The sequence below is a fragment of the Ostrea edulis genome, chromosome 7, assembly GCF_947568905.1.
Source record: "Ostrea edulis chromosome 7, xbOstEdul1.1, whole genome shotgun sequence".
In the NCBI taxonomy this organism is placed as follows: domain Eukaryota; kingdom Metazoa; phylum Mollusca; class Bivalvia; order Ostreida; family Ostreidae; genus Ostrea; species Ostrea edulis.
Window position 1 is genome coordinate 78,542,737 of NC_079170.1, and position 19,802 is coordinate 78,562,538.

The 19,802-nt window shown below is 34.7% G+C and overlaps 1 long non-coding RNA gene across 1 annotated transcript; it reads right to left on the minus strand.

The window, feature by feature from the left end:
• Positions 1 to 15,327: 15,327 nt before the first annotated feature.
• On the minus strand, positions 15,328 to 18,931 carry LOC125650698 (uncharacterized). Its single transcript, XR_007361064.2, has 3 exons — positions 18,758 to 18,931; positions 17,799 to 17,865; positions 15,328 to 15,526 (listed from the first exon to the last, which is right to left on the minus strand). It is a non-coding gene; the product is annotated as an uncharacterized LOC125650698 (long non-coding RNA).
• Positions 18,932 to 19,802: the final 871 nt, after the last annotated feature.

Genomic DNA, 19,802 nt, shown 5'->3' on the forward strand with positions numbered 1-19,802 from the left:
TGCACCAAATGTCACATTGGACCGTTGTATTTAATAGACAGATCCATTAAAGGCAAAACGAAGCTTGGGTTGGGTGGGTATTTGTATATACAGTGTGGAAATTGCTTATTTCTAAACTGAATCCCACACGGAACAACACACAAGTTGAGATGATCAAAAGGAACGACGAATTTCAGTGTCAACACCAAGGTTGGGACAGGAAAGCGCCTATAAGCTTTGTTTATCATATTGTTTGCTTATGAGTCATTGTAAGTTACAGAATACTCATAATCGAGGAGATAACTTCATTGATGTATTTAAAAAAAATGGAATAATCAAAAAATAATTATATGTCTATTGATGCGAATCATTTATTCTGAAACACTGTAGGATGTAATTCTATTTTTATAGCAATGATTGATGGTGTTGGAGGCCTACAGAAAATGAAAAATGTATTAACAACACTGAACCTACCTTCGATAAAAGAAAGCAGCTTGAAGGTAGGACTTTGTAATGAATTTGATAGGTAATTTGAAGTATTACATATAAATATGCTAGTATTGATTGATTGATTGATTGATGTTTTCCGCCACACTTAACAATTTTTCAGTTATATGGTGGTGCCCAGTTCTTATTGGTGGAAGAGAGAACCCAGATACAATGTAGCTGGGAAGAGACAACCGACCTTCCGAAAGTAAACTGGGAAACTTTCTCACTTATTTGCGCGAGCGGGATTCGAACCCACGCCGACAGAGGTGAGAGGCCGTGTGATTTTGAGCGCGATGCTCTAACCACTCGGCCACAGAGGCCCCTAATATGCTAGTAAAAATATGAGTTTTATTATATTCATTATGCAATATGTGACATTGTATCATTTACCATACATGGTGAATCCATAATGCATTGATTTGTATGAATGATGATACTAGTAGAAATTATTGTTATTAGCACAGGATTTGAAATAAATATTTTCAAGCACAAGTACGTACGGAATCGGACTAACAACTATTCATGTTCACTAGTCAGCAAAGTATTTTACTAGTCCATCCATTATATCTTATGAAAAATGAAAAAAAAAACCACAAACACTTCACAGGTAATACAAAATGTTAAATCGTTTTAGGTTATGGAATGGAGAGTAGGAGAATTGATTGAAAAATTTGCTGAAGAATGTATGAGAAAAGAGAGCCAATCAGCATATCAGAAAGAAAGGGGTAAGAAGTTTTGATGTATATTGAAGTGAATATTCAAGTGACGAGGAGAGTTGGAGCCAGTCCAAATCCGATACGAAACGTCCTCACAAACCAAGGAACGGCGTCCTTCCACCTCTCCATGTAGAGTGGATTCCCCCTAAGAAAAAGCTTAAATTTATGCCGATGAAGCGGAGTGTTATGGTAATATGTGCAGATCATGTGTGACAGAAGAAAGGATTTGATAGCCTAACTGGTAATATATTCAGTGAAACTTGTGTAATCTGGTATAGGATGAGCGACTGATTTGTGTCTGAATCACAGTCAAATTGAACAATATACATGTATATATAAAAAAAACTTGAGACAAAAACAATTGATGGGAATGAAAAATTATAAATGGTAATAGCCACTGAGTCACAGAAACCAGATATATTGGTTATACCTCACTAACTCTCTTACTGTGAACCTGATATCACTATTTGTAGATGGTAGATAAGATAGTGCCTTTCAAAGTAGATAAGTATGACTTGGGCAAGATTTTACCATTGTCTAAAATTTTTAATTTATTTATATTTCATCAGCAAACAGAACAAAGTACTGCGAACAGTAGTAAAACATCGAACATGTGGAAAACGTAAATGGTGGCGAAGAAACCGACCGGGGCTGAAACCCCCTGCTCATAAGTGTGTTTGGAATCATCAAGGTTCTTCTAAGCTAATGGAAAGTGAAGCTGGACTTCAAGCTGTGAAGGAAATGGCAAAGCAAGGTACACCAATGCAGCTTATAGAGGTTTTGGAGATAATACGCTAATTACACGTGCTAAAAGTCAGTTAGGCATTTCCCTTACATAGAAGCTTGATAGAAATCACTGTGTCAACAATATAGTGAAAACATTTTATGGCTTGAGAAACCAAAATGTGAAGATTAACAATCAAGTGATTACCTACCTTAAAAAATGCTTGAAGCATGTGTTTGCAAAAAGTCAGGGAAATGTTCAAAACATGAGAGAGAACTTGATTGCATTAGTTCCTCATTTTGGGGATCATTCTAAGTGTCATGCAAGCTTCTGTGGTTATAAAAGGTCAAAGGACTAGAAATATCTCCATAAAAGTTTACCCCACAAAGTTCCGTTGCATGATCCACAGTCGACAGATGTGTTTGTACCTGTTATTGAAAAAGCTGTCATCTATGCCGATTTCGGTTGTAGTCAAGCATGTGAACATGCAAATAGAGCGGCCTCTCTTCGTGCACCTAAGCATCGTCATTATGGGGAAAGTGACAGTTTGGATTTTAGGGTAAAGGCAACATCGGCTTATATCAATGAGGGCAGGAAGTACTTGTGTGAAAGTAGCAGACCATGTTGATGTTGCTGTTCAGATGGTTTTATGTGGCTGGTTCTTGGATGATTTACTTTGATTTTATGGTTATGTCTGTTTGATCATTCTTTCTTCATCATTTGTGCATTAATTTATTTTGTGTTAGTATTTTTATTAATACTTTCTAAAGGCCCACTCCGACACATTTACATGCAATAAGGGAGTAAATGAATTTTAAATTCAAACTTTTAAATGTCTTATATTCTGTGTAGGAATTTCATTGAATATCTAATTGTTTTAGTTCTCCATAGCCCTATATCTTTTCCATTGTGAAAACAAATGAAAATAAACCATACTTTTGATTATCAATGGGCCTATAGTTTTGCTGTCAAAGAAGTTATATGTATTGTTTTACTAACACTTATAAATATCATAATGATTGATCTTCTACGTAATATTGATTGATTGATTGAATATTGATTAACGTCCCTCTCGAGAATATTTCACTCTTATGGAGACGTCATCACTGCCGGCGAAGGGCTGCAATATTTAGGACTATGCTCGGCGTTTATGTCCTTCGGGCAGGGACGCAGCTCAGTTAAGGCTATCTGAGAAAAATCACAGTGCTGTTATAAATGTACCTCTGTGCACTTCGCTCCATATGCCGTCACAATAAAAAAGTACGTCACAGCGTACATGTTCTGATAGTTGTATCGCGGGGAAACTGTCATAATATTTTGTCGTTATTTACTACTGTTATCAAGTGATAAGCTGTATACGTGTAAACTTATCTTGTCAAATGATTATATATATTATTCCTTTATGGCATCAAATCATTCTCCATGTTTAATATATGGTATGCACGAAGGTGATATTCATATTATGTTCATAAATAATCTCATACTACAGAAATAGTAGCAAAGTTCAGGTTCATCTGCTATAAAAAACAATATCAATTTTTCTGATATATAATCTAGATATATTTATGCGTTTGAAAAATGCGGAGAACAATTTCTGTCTTGTATATTAACGGTATGATATATATAAGAATGTGGACAACCCCGGTAATTCGCTGATGACTGTTGATATGTTGTTAAATTATAGAATGTTTAGTTTGAGTATTCATTTGCTCCCAACACTTTTCATGTTAAGGATTTTTATTTGTTTTCTGAGTATATCAATACAAATTCAGCTTGTTACACGCATGAACTTTTGTTCACAAGTAGGGACTCTTGCTGTTTTCCAAAAATAAAGTGTTACGTGATATTCAACTGACGTCACGGGAAATTACCATGAGGGGAATTTACGAAAGTTCAGTCACAGTCAAGATATGGGGAGTATCGTTTCGGTGTTTAACCGTAACAAGTGTAATGATACCTGTGAATTTGAGGTGCATTTTCACTCCATGATTATTGTACATTTTCTTATGGAAGCCCTTAACCTAATTGCGGAGGAATCTTTATCGTGCCACACCTGCTGTGACACGGTACCTCGGCTTTTGTGGTCTCATCCGAAGGACCGCCCCATTTAGTCGCCTTCTACGTCAAGCAAGGGGTACCGAGGACGTATTCTGACCCGGATCCCCACGGGATTGCTACGTAATACAATCAAAATCAAATGTGAAACAAAATATAAGTGTTTATGGTTTACATTCAATTTTATGTATAAGCATCAATCAGCATGTCTGTTTCATCAATTTCAGACTTTTGAACGAAATGGTTTTTCACCAGGCCATTTCAATGTGAAGTACTCCCCCAAGCTTGATTCGTACAGAATGAAGAAACGTGCAAAAACCAGGCTCACAGACACCAAACGAAGGATTGTCCTCAAGCAGGAAAGGCCCATCGATAAAGGGGCGTGTAAAGCTACTGAGGGGTCAACATACCAATCAGGTATACTTACTTACATAACCATGTATTCATTTTGTCAGATCCTGTGTGACGTGTTTCATACCGATTGTTAGGCCGTTCTTGGCACACTGATTTTGACTACGGATAACTCCGTTTACTTGATCAGGATATAGGGCTTACGGCGGGTGTGACCGGTCGACAGGGGATGCTTACTCCTCCTGGGCACCTGATCCCACCTCTGGAGTGTCCAGGGGTCCGTGTTTGCCCAACTATCTATTTTGTATTGCTTATAGGAGTTATGAGATTGATCGCTGTTCGTTATCTTCACCTTTCATTCATTATTACATGCTAGTGCATATATGTTTCTTGGAATAATCAAGCATTCAAAGCAATGTGCTCATTAGTCATGCTTAATAAGGACTGAACAATGATGTAGATAATACCAAATTGCCATATCCTGTGATAAAGCCTTCCTTTCCTCCAGTACAGCTTTGCAGACCACATTTGATAGTTATGGATTTAGAGACAACTGGAGTGAGTATGTTTTCTTCTTCTTTTATAATACTTTTTTATCAAAATAATGACCATTATTATATTTGATATAAAAAAAAATTGCGATATGCAAGGTGAAGATAACGAACAGTGATGTAAATACAAATAATAATCTGTTTTACATATATTTTATCAGTATCTAGGAACAGTACGCCCCACATCACCCAGTTAGTATGTGGTGATTCGGAAAGTAAGGACCAATTTTCAGCATATGTTCTTCCAAGAATACAGATGGACCCTAATGCAGAAAAGGCCACTGGTATTGTGTTTGATGGGACATGTCTTTTTGTGAGGGGACAGCAAGTGGATACCATCAACATAACGGGCGCTTTAGATAGATTCCTGAACAGGCTGAAACAATTCGATAATGTGGTGCTCGTTGCACACAATGGGAGGGTTTTTGAATTCCGTAATTTATGCAGTGCCATCAGCAAATGTAAACTTTGGTGTGTATTTACAGAAACTGTAGCAGCATTTGTTGACTCTCTAAGTGTTTTGAAAAAGAAAATATCAAAAGCTACAGGCAGGGGTGTTTTGCACGCCACTTTGAGTTGTTAGAATACAATGCACACAATGCTGTAAATGACGTAACATTTGTGATTCGGACATTATGAAGCATTTATATAGTAGTGATTCCATTTTCAGCAAGAAATTTTCAATGCTGAGAAATCAAAGAATATAGGATCTTTAATGTCCTCACTGGCAAAGGCATAGCAAAAACAAGTCTCGCAGAGAACATTACAGGGTCAGGTACTCCACTCTCACCTCAAGTTGATCCATGAGCGAGATGGGGAAGATGGATTGATGTGTGCATTTTCTTCCAAAACCAGTGAAAGAAAACCTCGAGTGACTGGAACAGGTAAAGTGTTACAAAATGTTGTTATTATTATGCGAATTTTTTGCAGCAACGTGATATTGTCCATTGGGAAATTACTACATGTATGTTACTTGCATAATTATGATCATGATGAAATATTATGTTGAATATTTTATAGTATGTCAATCTATAACATGTAGATATATCCGATACAGATATGCATATTTGTAATGACAAACTGTTGTGTTCGGGAGGATAAAAAGTTTCAAACTAACGTTTCCTTGTAAAAATTGACCAGAGTTTCATCTGAAAGCAGTTTGTGTTCTTGAAACAATACTTTTTTTATGGCTTTGTGTTTTCTAGTCAATAATATGACAATAAAAAAATCAATATTGTGTTAATTTTGAAGAAATGAATTTTTCATGTAGCAAATTTTGCAATGTTTGGTATATTTTGATTTCTAATGAGTTATTCCCTTTGATTACCTAAATCTTTAATCTGTCTTGACCCATATTTTAATTTTAGAACATAAAATCATAGGGTTACCAGGGCTCTATTTTTACCCTTTTTTGTACAATAAATACCTTAAATTCAAAATTAGTGCTTCTGAATTGACAACACTTGTGTCAACGGACACTGACCATATGCTGTATTGTTGATAGTAAGTAAAGGTTTGATAAATTGCAGAAAACATCGGGTTGGATTTATATAGAAAACAAATTGTGACCAAAATACCCAACATAATTGGTAAATTCTACACTTGTAAACTTAATATTTAATATAGAATACATCGGCGCATTTTTTCTTACTTTTGATCTTTACGGCTCAACGCAAACCGGTCGCCATGCCCTAATAGAACGTCAATCGCAATAATTTTGAGCTAATAAACTTACCAGACAGAAACCGCTTTGAGCCTGATGTACGGTAAGAACAGAATATCCGATTACGCGTTTACTCACGTGAAATTTGGGCAAAATACATCTTTTTAGGTTTAAATTTTACTTGTCAAAATTTTTAGAAAACAATTTTTCCTCCGGCTACCATTTCTCTCTTTGAAAAAAAAATTCTTCCTGTCTGTATAAAAATCTAGCATCTCCCTAAAATCAAGAAATATTTAATAGCGGTCAATAATTTCTTAAGATAGACTGATGTTCAAAGTTAGATGTCAATCAATCAAAAGAATCTTAAGATATAGAGCGGATAAGATATGGTTTGTAGTCTGAGTGACCGACAGTGACCATGCAAAAAATATGGCCCCTCGTTTTCTAAAAGTGCATGCAATTAATAAATGTCACAATACGCCATTGAGTTGAACATCTGTCTGTTGGATTTAAGCCGAGTATGAAGCGAAGTCCTCCTAGATAGTCAGAGACTCAGTATTCACGAATCGCCGACCTCCTATGGAGAGAATAGCTTTGATACGAATCGAAGAGGGATTCCACATTGCTTTTCATATCATTTTTTTCTTCAAGACAAATCAGGAAATTATTTCATATTCAAATGTCATAGAGAAAAAATATACACTAATTTAGTCATATACATTTTGCTAGACATATCATTCTTGAGTAAGCAAGTGAAAATGGTGGATCCGAAATGCTAGAGGGAAATTTGGCTTTAATTTATGATTAAGCAAGTAAAAGGGATGAAGTTCAAAAAGTATTTGTAATATACAAGAGAGGAATTTGATTGTGGTAATTGCAGCCGGTTTTTTATGGCGGTTCCAAACAGCGAATTTCAGTAAATTAAAAAAGAAGAAGATATTTTGCTGATATACATGTAGAGGTCATAGAATAAGAGCAGGTAATATATCTACGTAGTTTCTGGAATCACGTTCGAGGTATCGTGGGACTACTAAGAAAGGAAAAACTAATTAATATAAATATGTATTTAAGGTAAACGACAATTTGTAATCTCAGTTTCGTTCCTGTCCACTTAAGGTAAGGTACTTCAAATGAGCGCACGAATTCTTTTATTGAAGTTCATTAACAATTCAGAGGTTCTATTCAACCTTTCTTGGGATTCATAAGGAATATCAGATAACATACTAAAATAAACATTTGAAATATTCAACATTTGATAATGCAACAAATGATAAAGGTGTATTTTAAATAAGATCCATTTATCGTTTTCTATGGCATGTCAAACATTGCAATATTTGATCTTTTCCATTTGTATTGTATAATTTTCCATTTCTATTATATATTTTCCATTTGCATTGTATAATTTTTCATTTGCATTGTAAAATTTCCATTTGTATCGTATAATTTTCCATTTGTATTATATATTTTCCATTTGCATTGTATAATTTTTCATTTGTATTGTATCCAGGGAATGTTTATTTTGATTTGTTTCGAAGGATTTCATTAGTTAACATCACTGATGTAAGTACATGTATATATGTAGACATGTTTAACACACAGGGCCGTAGCAATGACGGTTCTTTAACTTGCCAACGCCTGTGCAGAGATACGGAATACTTTTTCAAGGTCATTACAGAAGGACTCGTGATTCTCACCTTTAAATGCCGAGTGTTTGGCAAATGAGCAATCACTGTCTTTGTTTATGTCTTAGGTTTGATGCGGCAATGACAGTAACGGTTCTCGAACTCTCGACCTCTCGCCCACAAACCAAGCGATATATTGCTGAGCTACCGCGACCAGGTCCATGCAGGACTAGTTATTTTTAAAAATACGTAGCTAGCTCTAGTAATGGCACCCCCCCCCCCGATCAATTTAAAATAAAAAATAGAACTCTCCAGAAAAGCATGCACATTTTTATTTAGTCAGAATTCAGTAGATTCGGGGTACTTAGTTCGGCCCTTGGGTCCCCACCAATTGTTAACATCGAATTTGGTTTGTTACAACTAATCAATGGATTAATCTTAAGTTATCGTTTATCGAATTTGGTAATGCGCGAGATTTTGAGGAGGTAAAGTTCAGGAGTCACGTTTTGCAGGAATGTACCGTATTTACTAAGTGTACCACCCATTAATTGATCGCTTTTATGCATCTAATGTATATTCAAACTAGTCTCATATTTAACCATTGGCTGATCTAGATAATTCTGAACGAAAGGATGCAGTAAATTGCTGGATGTCTGTGGACTGTCTTAAAGACCCCTCCCCCCCCCAAAAAAAACACCGTACTTTTCTCCACGGATCAGTGAATGTGGGCGGAGCTTATCCATGTTCAGTGTTATTTACCTGGAATTTACCTGGCCGAGAGATAAGTTGTTGTGTATATTTTTATGATATACACAGGAAACTTTTCAGGTTATCACGAATTATGCTTAGTGTCTTGATTTGTGCAAAAAAAAAATAATCAAAATTTCTACCTACATGCATACCGCATTTCTATTTCCCGTAAACCTTCAAACTTGGTCATATTTATGTATTGCAGATAACAGGTTTAGCCCATTTCTAAACCTGTGCTTTTTAAAACTTCTAATTAAACTGTTATATATTGTATATAAATAATTTCCTAAATATAATATTACCCGGCGTTTCCGGGCACTTCCTGGTGCCCAGGGAGTTCGCGGTGTCGTGGGTGTAGCAGGTAAAATATTCATGTTTCGAGAGAATGAATAAATCTGTGTACATGTACAACCAAATGAAGAATGATCAAGATACCCCTCAATATGGACTGTCTGTAGGGTTGCTGTGGCTGTAGCGTTTGTGTAATGGTGGTATCCCAAACAGAAGCTGACACGAAGTCTATTACCCCCCCCCCCCATCCTCCCTCTCTCTTTAGGGTTTCTGTGTACGTAGTGTTTGTGTAACGATGGTATCTCAAACAGAAGCTGACACATAGCTAGTCTACCCCCCCCCCCTTCTCTCTCGCTTACTCTCAATCATTGACTAAATTAGTAATTATTGTCATACGTATGCAACACTATTGTCATGCCATATTATTTCATCTATCTTTATTATTGCTACAGTTTTACACATTTCTCTCTCTCTTTATAAATATTTTAAAAAAAACCCTCTCTCTCTCTCTCTCTCTCTCTCTCTCTCTCTCTCTCTCTCTCTCTCCCTTTATAAATATAAAGCCGTGATAAGTTATGAATAGAAATATCTCAATAACTTATTTATGCTATTTTACTATTGTTTGATTTCTGATTGTGTCATTTATTATCTATGTGGTATCACAAACAGAAGCATTTTTTTTTACTACTGTAACATTTTAACGCATGGAAAATATAACCATTACATGTTGATGTGCTGCGCCAATAAAGAATTGTTCCTTTTTTATAAATATAAAGTCATAATAAATCATCAATAGAAAATATTTCCATAACTTATGTTTGTTTGTTTTTTTATTAATATTATTGTTTGATTTCTGATTGTTTAATCTATAATACATGTATATAGATGGAGAGAGAAAATACGATGATAAATTGCATTGTGTAAGGGACGTTAGCCATTAAAATATTTTAGGTGCGAGTCAATGCTATCAAAACTCAGGTATACTGGGGCTTTCTTTGAGATCTAAAGACTGCTGGTCAGCATTAGCCATGATTGTTATCAAAACATCTTTCTCAGGTACATGTAGATGTAGACCACGGTCTCTGCAAACGTCAATCAACCTAAGCTCTATTGTTAAAAGTTTGATTGACCAGCGACTTATCATTGATCACCACACAGGTAAATTTTGGGGGCGTTAACTGAAATTAAGATCCCCAGTGAGTCCAATTCGAAGCCTTGGTGGAGGGGTTGGGGATGCAGGGGAGTCAGTGGTGGATTTAAGGGGGTCTCAGCCGGCGCCCCCACCCTCAACATTTTCAAATTTAAGATAAATCTTGGTATCTTGTTTAGAAAAATGTATTAAACGATAAAAGAAGCAATAATTTCTTCCATTCCCGGAGAAATAAATGAAAAAATCTTTTGATTTCTTGAATTACTTTATTGAAAGAACTTAATTTTTTCCAGAAACCCTTAAAATTTGCGTCATTTTACTAATTTCCTTTTATTAAAAATGACATATTTCAAGCCCTATCAAATCTGTACAATCCAGGAGCTTCCGGGGGCTTCGCTCCCTTGACCCCTACCAGGGATTCGCCCTGGAGTCACTGGGAGCCGCCTCAAGGCGACCTCCAGATCCCCTGCCTCACAAAGTGACGCCCCCTTAACCTCAATTCCTGGATCCGCCCCTGGAAGTCCCCTGGAACAAGTGCGTTTTGACAAACTAAAACGTACATGAATGCTTTTTTCGACATCTATATACAAAATATCATATTTGTGAAGGGAAGGGGAGTCTCCCAGCGCAAGATTCCTCATTGCTAGCTTCATGTATGTTCAACTAGTCCTTATATGGAACCGATCGCGGTAGTTCAGTCATATACCCCTTGGTTCGTAACCGTGAAGTCGCATGTTCGTTCTACTCGTGACGTAAATATAGTTAATACGTTCCCATACGCATTGCTATCTAATAGTGAGAATCACGGATCTTTTGAATAATTGTGACCTTAAAAGCAGACATCCTGTGTTGCGACAGGCGTTGACACGTTAAAGAACCCCCACTGCTACGCCACTGTGCGCGTACATGTAGCATAGTAAGTCTATTTGTGGTACGTCACCTGCAGCTGGTGACGGCTAAATATAAGTGGGAGCTAAACTAATGAAATCCTTCGTAACAAATCAAAATAAGCAATCCCTCGGATACAATACAAATGAAAGATTTTGCAATGGAAATGGAAATTATACAATGCAAACAAAAAAATATAGAATACAAATGGAAACTTATACAATACAAATGGAAAAGATCAAATAATGCAACGTTTGACATGCCATAGTTTTCAAGCATCTAAGGGCAATAAATATCAAGTAATTGTTTTGAAACAATTAATCGACTTCCAGAACGATTTGAAATGCTCTGAATTGCGGTTGGGTTTTTTTTCATGATAGCCCTTTCTCTACCAGCACATTCTAGAGGTTTTTAAACACTGAAGAATATTCTTTAAATCGATTTTAATTTACAAGGATAAGACAATGCTAAAAAGTCTGAAAAAGGACATTTCTTAAAAAGTCAAAAATTTTATATTTAGAGAAGCATTTTATGGAGGTGTTTTTGCTCATTTTTCTTTAATTTAGTCTACTGATAAAACAATCCCAAGACGGGTTTATTAATTAATTTATACGATAGGTATAACTTATACATGTGTTATGTTTTATTTAAGACAAAACACAGAATACGGGGGTATGTTATTGCAGTTTATGAAAATCTTCACTGGGATAAAATCCGCGAAACAATGTGACGTCATAATGGAAATAAGTATAATTATCGCTAAGTATATATGAAATTCCGATTTTATTTTTTATGTAAGTTTTATTTATGCATAAAATAAACCATGCGGCTGCTAACATCCAAAGAAATTCGAAATGTTATACTGCTGTCGTGTAATTTCTGTCTGATCAATATGAAAGTAAACTGATGACGTCATGACTATACATTGAGAGACGTTGACACATGCAAGGAATTTGTTAATGTGTGCCATGCAAATATCGACAAAATGTGGAGTATTTGAAATATATATGGATATGTGGAATATATATGTGAAGCGCTGAGAATTTATTGATATTATGAAGGTATGTTGATTTCATTCATTGCCAATTTTGTTTAACGGGGAAAACATTCCATTTCGTATGTCAATCCGATTTTCCTCTGTCACACACTGAAATAAAACTGCAAAAGTAGCACTTTGTGCCGCATACTTTTAGCGACTTTTTATACACCATGTGAAAGGTCATAAACTAATGCACACGACAATTATTGATAGAATCGTCTGTTAAGAAAACGTTTAAAGAAAACTGGATAGCATCAGTGCAAAATGTAAAACATGGACTAGATAATTTAGTGTTTAAATGTTTCAAAATTATTTCTTACTGAAAGTGGTAGGATTTTATCAGTAATTCCGATAAACTATTGGTGTTTTATCGTCATTATCGCTAGTTAAACCAATATTTAAATCATGGGATAGTGTGTTACTTTTCCATTTTCTATTAAGTTACATTCGTGATCTATTTATAACAGTCATTTAATGACGTCATACGGAAGCGCATGATTGTCATGTTGTTATGATACAAAATGTTCTCATGTAAACAACCAAAATAGTTTTTAAGATCAATTCTATGTAAAAATCAAAGAAATCAGATAGGGTCTGGCCACTCAATGTCACAGATTTCTTTGATTTTCACAGTATTAACTTTACTTGCACCATCTTACATAATTCCAACCCCACCACCGAATTTCTACCATCCGTTGCCATGGAAACCGACAGCAGTCTATGAGGGCTAATTGAACTGCAAAATTCAGCCCGTTTTGCCCATGTTTTGTCCTTGTGGTATATAAAAAATTGAAAAAGACAACTAATTTTCTCCATAAATCTCGATTCCCCATAAACTTCCCTCCTTATTTATGATATCTATATCCACCTATGGTAAAGAGTGTGTTACTGACCGCTGTACCAATGTATTATAATTTGGCACTTTGCCAAAAAGTGATTTTTTGTTAGATTTCATTGATGAATTTATATAATTTGGAAAATACATACAGCATAATCAACTGCCATCAAAGGATGTCCATATCAAAGACTCTTAATATATATATAAAGATTAATGGTGAAACGTAATGTTATTGATCTGTAGTAGCATGAAAACTGTAGATTTGGGCATTTTGCCAAAACGGGATTTTTTGTTGGATTTCGTTGATGAATTTAGATAATTTGGAAAATACATACAGCATAATCAACTGTCATCAAAGGATGTCCATATCAAAGACTCTTAATATATATAAAAAGATTAATGGTGAAACGTAGTGCAATAGATCTATTGTAGTACGAAAACTGTAGATTTGGGCATTTTGCCAAAACGGGATTTTTTGTTGGATTTCGTTGATGAATTTAGATAATTTGGAAAATACATACAGCATAATCAACTGTCATCAAAGGATGTCCATATCAAAGACTCGTAATGTATATAAAAAGATTAATGGTGAAACGTAGTGCAATAGATCTATTGTAGTACGAAAACTGTAGATTTGGGCATTTTGCCAAAACGGGATTTTTTGTTGGATTTCATTGATGAATTTATATAATTTGGAAAATACATACAGCATAATCAACTGTCATCAAAGGATGTCCATATCAAAGACTCTTAATGTATATAAAAAGATTAATGGTGTAACGTAGTGCAATAGATCTATTGTAGTACGAAAACTGTAGATTTGGGCATTTTGCCAAAACGGGATGTTTTGTTGGATTTCGTTGATGAATTTATATAATTTGGAAAATACATACAGCATAATCAACTGTCATCAAAGGATGTCCATATCAAATACTCCTAATTTATATAAAAAGATTAATGGTGAAATGTAGTACAATTGATCTATTGTAGTACGAAAACTGTAGATTTGGGCATTTTGCCAAAAATTCACACTAATGACAAATAATACAACCTACACCATTTTCAGTTAAAATGAACAATATGAGCAATTGATATTTCAAAAATAGACATGGAGAAGTTTAACATATTAATAAAAATTAGTTAGAGTGATTTTAAAAAAACCATGTAAACATAAACTGTAATCCAGTAGGACCCCCCCCCCCTCCCCAAACATCAAGTAGATTTTGCAATCATTTCCATAAACGAGCTATATTACATGTACTGTATTGTCATGTAAACTATTATCAATAACTATAAAAAGTCTTCTCAAGATATTGGGTAGATACCATTAAATTGTTCATTGTACTGCCTTGTATTTGTTGACCTTTGACCTGGAAATCATTAGGGTCATCTACTATTCATAACCAACCAACATATGAAATATCATACTTGAACAACAGGCCCAAGATATTGGGGGGACACCATTGCATAGAGTACTAGCTACATTGCACCTAGTCATTTTTAATTGATTGATTTATTGATATTTTCCGTCACACTCAACAATTTTTCAGTTTTCTGGTGGTGTCCAGTGTTTATTGATGAAAATGAGAACCCAGATACAATGTACCTGGGAAGACACCACCGACCTTCCAAAAGTAAATTGGGAAACTTTCTCACTTAATACCAGCGCGAGCGGGATTCGAACCCGCGCCGACTGAGGCCGTGTAATTTTGAACGCTATGCTCCAAACACTCGGCCGCGGAGTGCCATTTTTAATCTTTTGACCTGAAAATCAATGGGGGCCATATACTACCAGTGACCAACCCCTGTATGAAATATCACTATCAATCAAAGGGTTCTGAAGAAACTGGTCAGACATCAATCGTACAGAGTATTGTATTGCACCTGGTGACCTTTGGACCAGAAAATCAATAGGTGTCATTTTCTACTGCAGAAACTGCATGAAACTTTAAAATTTATTGAAGTTTGTTCAGTGTTACTGTAATCTATGTTGACATACCAGTAATTAGTAAATTTATAATATTAACACAGAACAACTCATTTTTGCAAAGTTGTTTATTCAACAAACATGGATCACAATGTTATCCAAACAACACAGTCATCTTTTTTAAAAAATCATTATAATAGTGATTTTCCTTCAACTGTTCAGTTATGAATCCTTATTGATCAGGGTCACATAAGACACTTGCAGGTTAATTTTGCAATGTTTTAGCTGCATTAGTCTTCTGACACCAAAACTTGATCTTAACTAAGTCATGGTGTTTCCTTAGAAGAATAGTTTACTGAATCAGGATGGACTTGTGTCGTGAGGTGTGTTCATTGACTGTAAAACTCGCAGTTTTTTTCCCCATTCTCAAGAGCTCTTCTTTGTCTTCTATATCACATAAGAGTCATGGAATGCATCTTCTGCTCTTCAAGTTCTAAAAAATATGTTGAACAAATATTGAAAAGTTTTCACATTTTCATACAGTACACACCTAATTCAATTTGATTAAACTAAATTTACATGTACAAGATCATTCATGATGCTAGAATAGTAATTTTACCACTTAATTAATTACTTAGTTGATAGATTATCATGCCCGCCCACCCGTCCCTCAAAAATCATCTGTGAAATAACATAGATTTATATATCTGGCATTAAATTATGCACTTCTGTTGACAAAAACTCGTTTGTCATCAATATATTTCTCAGAAAATAAAAATTAAAAAATAAAATCTTCCCACAGTCTGCCCCATACTTTTTGGTGACCCAGGATGATAATCTTACTAATTAAGTTGAATTGGCCTAAAGGATGTTATGTTTTGATACAGTTTGTATTCATTTGTTTATGCTGTATTGAAGAGCTATTAATAGTGTTAATACTCATAAATTAACAAGATGTCCACAAACCTTATTGGTTACCTGAGTATTAATCAAATTTAAAAAAAAATTCAAAGTATCACTATAGCTCTAAGGGCTACAAAATCCATGTTATACACTATATGACTCTTTTGGACCCACATTCACAACCCTGTGTTTTCGAAATTCGCAATTTTGGTACCCCTTTCTGTTTTTCCTTCATAAGCATTCAGCTTTATTTAAGGTAGTTCCACTCTCCTGTGATGTCATAATATTTTGCGGAGTCAATGATTTAATAAGATTTATGCAGAACATGAACATAAATTGTGTTCGAGTCTTTTTCAATAGTTATTGTAAAAAATCTTGTATAACCATAAAATATTTCAAACGTATATGAATAATCAATGAGCTACATTTTTCACAATGTATACTAGTTATTTCCCCCTGATTACAGGGAGCGTGCATCACATTACTGTCATTCGATGGTGTCAAGTAAGGAATAAATAGAAAATTTGCAATTTCTGATTGCAATCAATTGCCAGTTAAGGAATTTTTCTAAGAATTAAGTGTAATGACTTGAAAACAGTATAACTGAACAAAATGTCTTAGTCACTGATTACATGTATGTGGCCCATGTGTGTTTTTCTTGCAAGCAATGTATGGTCATGATGTAACAAAGTATGTAAATATTAACTAGTCCTCAATTTCTTTAGATCAGAATCATGATGTCCTTAGTATATCAGCAATTCTTCATTATTAATTTCTATCAATATTTTCGACAACCAAACACAACAAAACATGCAATAAGATATGCCTAAAACATATACATGTACAACCAACGCATACATGTACATTATCAATTTATCGTTTCACAATGAACAACACTACTTGTAGCTAAATGTACACCAGATGCCAATAAACAAAGCATGTTAATTATCTTGAATTGGCATCTCTAATGTAAAATTTTTGTTAAAATTTACTTGTTAAGAATTTTCAGGCATTATTATGAAGTCACTCCCCCCCCCCCCTCCTTATCACATGTATGCTTTCATTGTGCTCTTAATTCTAGATGTCTGTTGTTTTAAAAACAGACTACTACTGAAATCCTCAGTATCAATTGCATAATTTGGACACAAATAAATGTCAAATACACTTATAACCCCCCCCCCCCTTCCCCAACTTTACAATTTAACGAAGTGTATATCTGAAAAAGTTTTCTCCATAAAATTGAAGAAATCAAACCCTGGTTCTAAAACAAAATTCTCAATTTTGGTATAGAGCATTTTTAAAACTACCATCAATCCAGAGTCCTTAGATTTACAATCTATGTTAATTCCCCTTGTTCCAAAGATGCTTAAAAGAAATTTGAAAAGAATTGGAAGGGTGGTTATCAAGAAAAAATATTAATGTTCAATTAACGTCTTATGATGACTGACGCACACAAATAGCAACATGTAGGTCACTTGAGTGATTCTCAACATTGACCTAATTAGAATTAATCATTTTTACAAATGATACTGAGCTCATACACATGTGTACATATATATGTGCGTCATTGACAACAAAACAACTAGTCTTTTTGAGTATGCTAATCAAGTGAAGGAATAAATTTTTTTTAGGAAGTTGTGATGAAAACGTTTCAAGTCATCATGTCGCATAAAAAATGGATGGTCTCCTGCGATTATTCTAGAGAATTCAGTTTCCATGCAGGCTCTATAACCAAGAAACTAAACCCAATGTACCACATTCCCCACATCTATTAATTTGTTTTAGGATTTATAATACTGGGATTCAAAATTTGAATTTCAAATTATGTATTCAATGTGTATGTATTAATGCTGAATATTTACCTCCTCAAAGTCAGCAACTTGGTCAACTCCATCTTTAGGAGAGTTGCACAGTATGATGCTCATACAGCTGAAACACAGAAAAGCACACATTAATTACATAAAATAGTGGTCATGTACTTTGGCCAAAATATGTGATTATTGGATGAAAAAGTAAGAATTCAAAAGTATTTGAATATTTACAATTTACATTTAATATTTTTTGATTTACTTCAGTTGACAGGACCTACATGTATTAAAATTTGAGGGCCCAGTTACAGGACCCAATTCAAAATCATCAATTTTTCATCATTTAATTTTTCCAAATCAAGTGTCCTAAAGTTCATAGTTACAGAGATGAGAAAACTTTAAATCATAATAGTATTTGTGTGATTTCTTCTGTAGATTAGAACGATCACATATTAGTGGGGGTTACCACAGGTAAACAAACTTGAAAGTAGCCTGGCTCACCAATATATATGATTTTAACAATCTTTATCTAGAATGCACACAGGCATTCACATGTTTGTTTTTATTGTAAACTTGACAGTCAGAGAGAGAGAGAGAGAGAGAGAGAGAGAGAGAGAGAGAGAGAGAGGGGGGGGAGAGAGAGAGAGGTCATCACTTAGGATTACATAAATTAAGCCTAGTCCTTTTGAAAATTTCCACATGAAACATGATTTTATAAGTATTCCCCAATTTTTACCGATCCTGAACTCTGTGTAAATGTGATAGGAAACTCCCTGAGTGAATGTTAGGTTGGGGACATACTTAACTAGTATTCTATATTGTACACCCATGCAGTAAATGACAGGATTACTTACAATGTTCAGTCTACATGTATACCACTATAGCTGACTAGCCTGGCTGGCAGTATAAAATAAATTGGGGTTCTCATATGTTTACTAAAAGCCAAATTTTCTGATACATTTTATTCAGCCTTTACTTTAGAATTTGGATTCTAAATCAAATAGAATACTTACGTCAATACAAGTTCCAACACGGCAACAGGCAGGGCTTTTTCATATTTTCTATGAATATGTCTGTCAGCCTTCTGTTTCCCTGGTCATTTTTTTAGTCGGATGTGATGCAATAAAGCGTTAAATTCCACAACATTTACTTTTTCTACGAATACGTAGACGATTGGATGCTAGAGTCCGGTGACAATGGCAAAGGTCAAACGGATTTGTATTCCATGAAATAAACCGGAATCCTTTAGCACAATTGAAGATAAAGATCGTGGTAGTGAATTAAGTGAACAAAGAGCATCTGATATTGATAAACTTCTGAAGAACAAATTGAATAAAAACTCAATGTCCACCTCCTGCCATACTGAAAACAAATGAAGGCTGTTCATATCTCCAATACAAGAGAGTGTTACAAAGGGCAATAACTCTTTCTGGTGTATTTTGGTTTGTGCACCAGAGGAAACTACTGGTTTATGTGTTTACCTTTGGTTTCTCCACAAATGTGTTTCTGTACTTTTTTAAAGTAAGATTCAATACATTTTACTAGCATGTGAGTTTACACCAAATGACTGGGCAAATATATTTTATCCCTCTCTAAAAATTACATATATCAAACCCTTATACATCATAAAAATAATTATTTCTATTGTTTCCAAGGATTAAATAAATACAAAATTTTTTCTAAAAGTTAGAACCTAGCTCAAAATATTTTTTACAATTGTTGTTTTTATAAACAATAGCGTTTAATTTTTGATTTTTCATAATATAACATACATGTGCATATCTTGTCCAGCTGTTGTTAGAGGATCGGTTTCCATGGCAACCGTTGCTAAGTCAAACCTTTGCATGTCCCTTTTGCTTTATATCTATCATAATATTGTTACACACAAAGTTTCATAAAAATCTGTGACATACCGTGGCCACTGAATTTTGATAGTTACATAGAATCAGTCTTAAGAGTTAGTAGCTCCCTCTCTCTGTGTAGGACATATTTTGAAAATTATGCAGTTTACGTGCATAAATGAAGCATGACCTGCCTTAACATACCCGCGAGGTGACC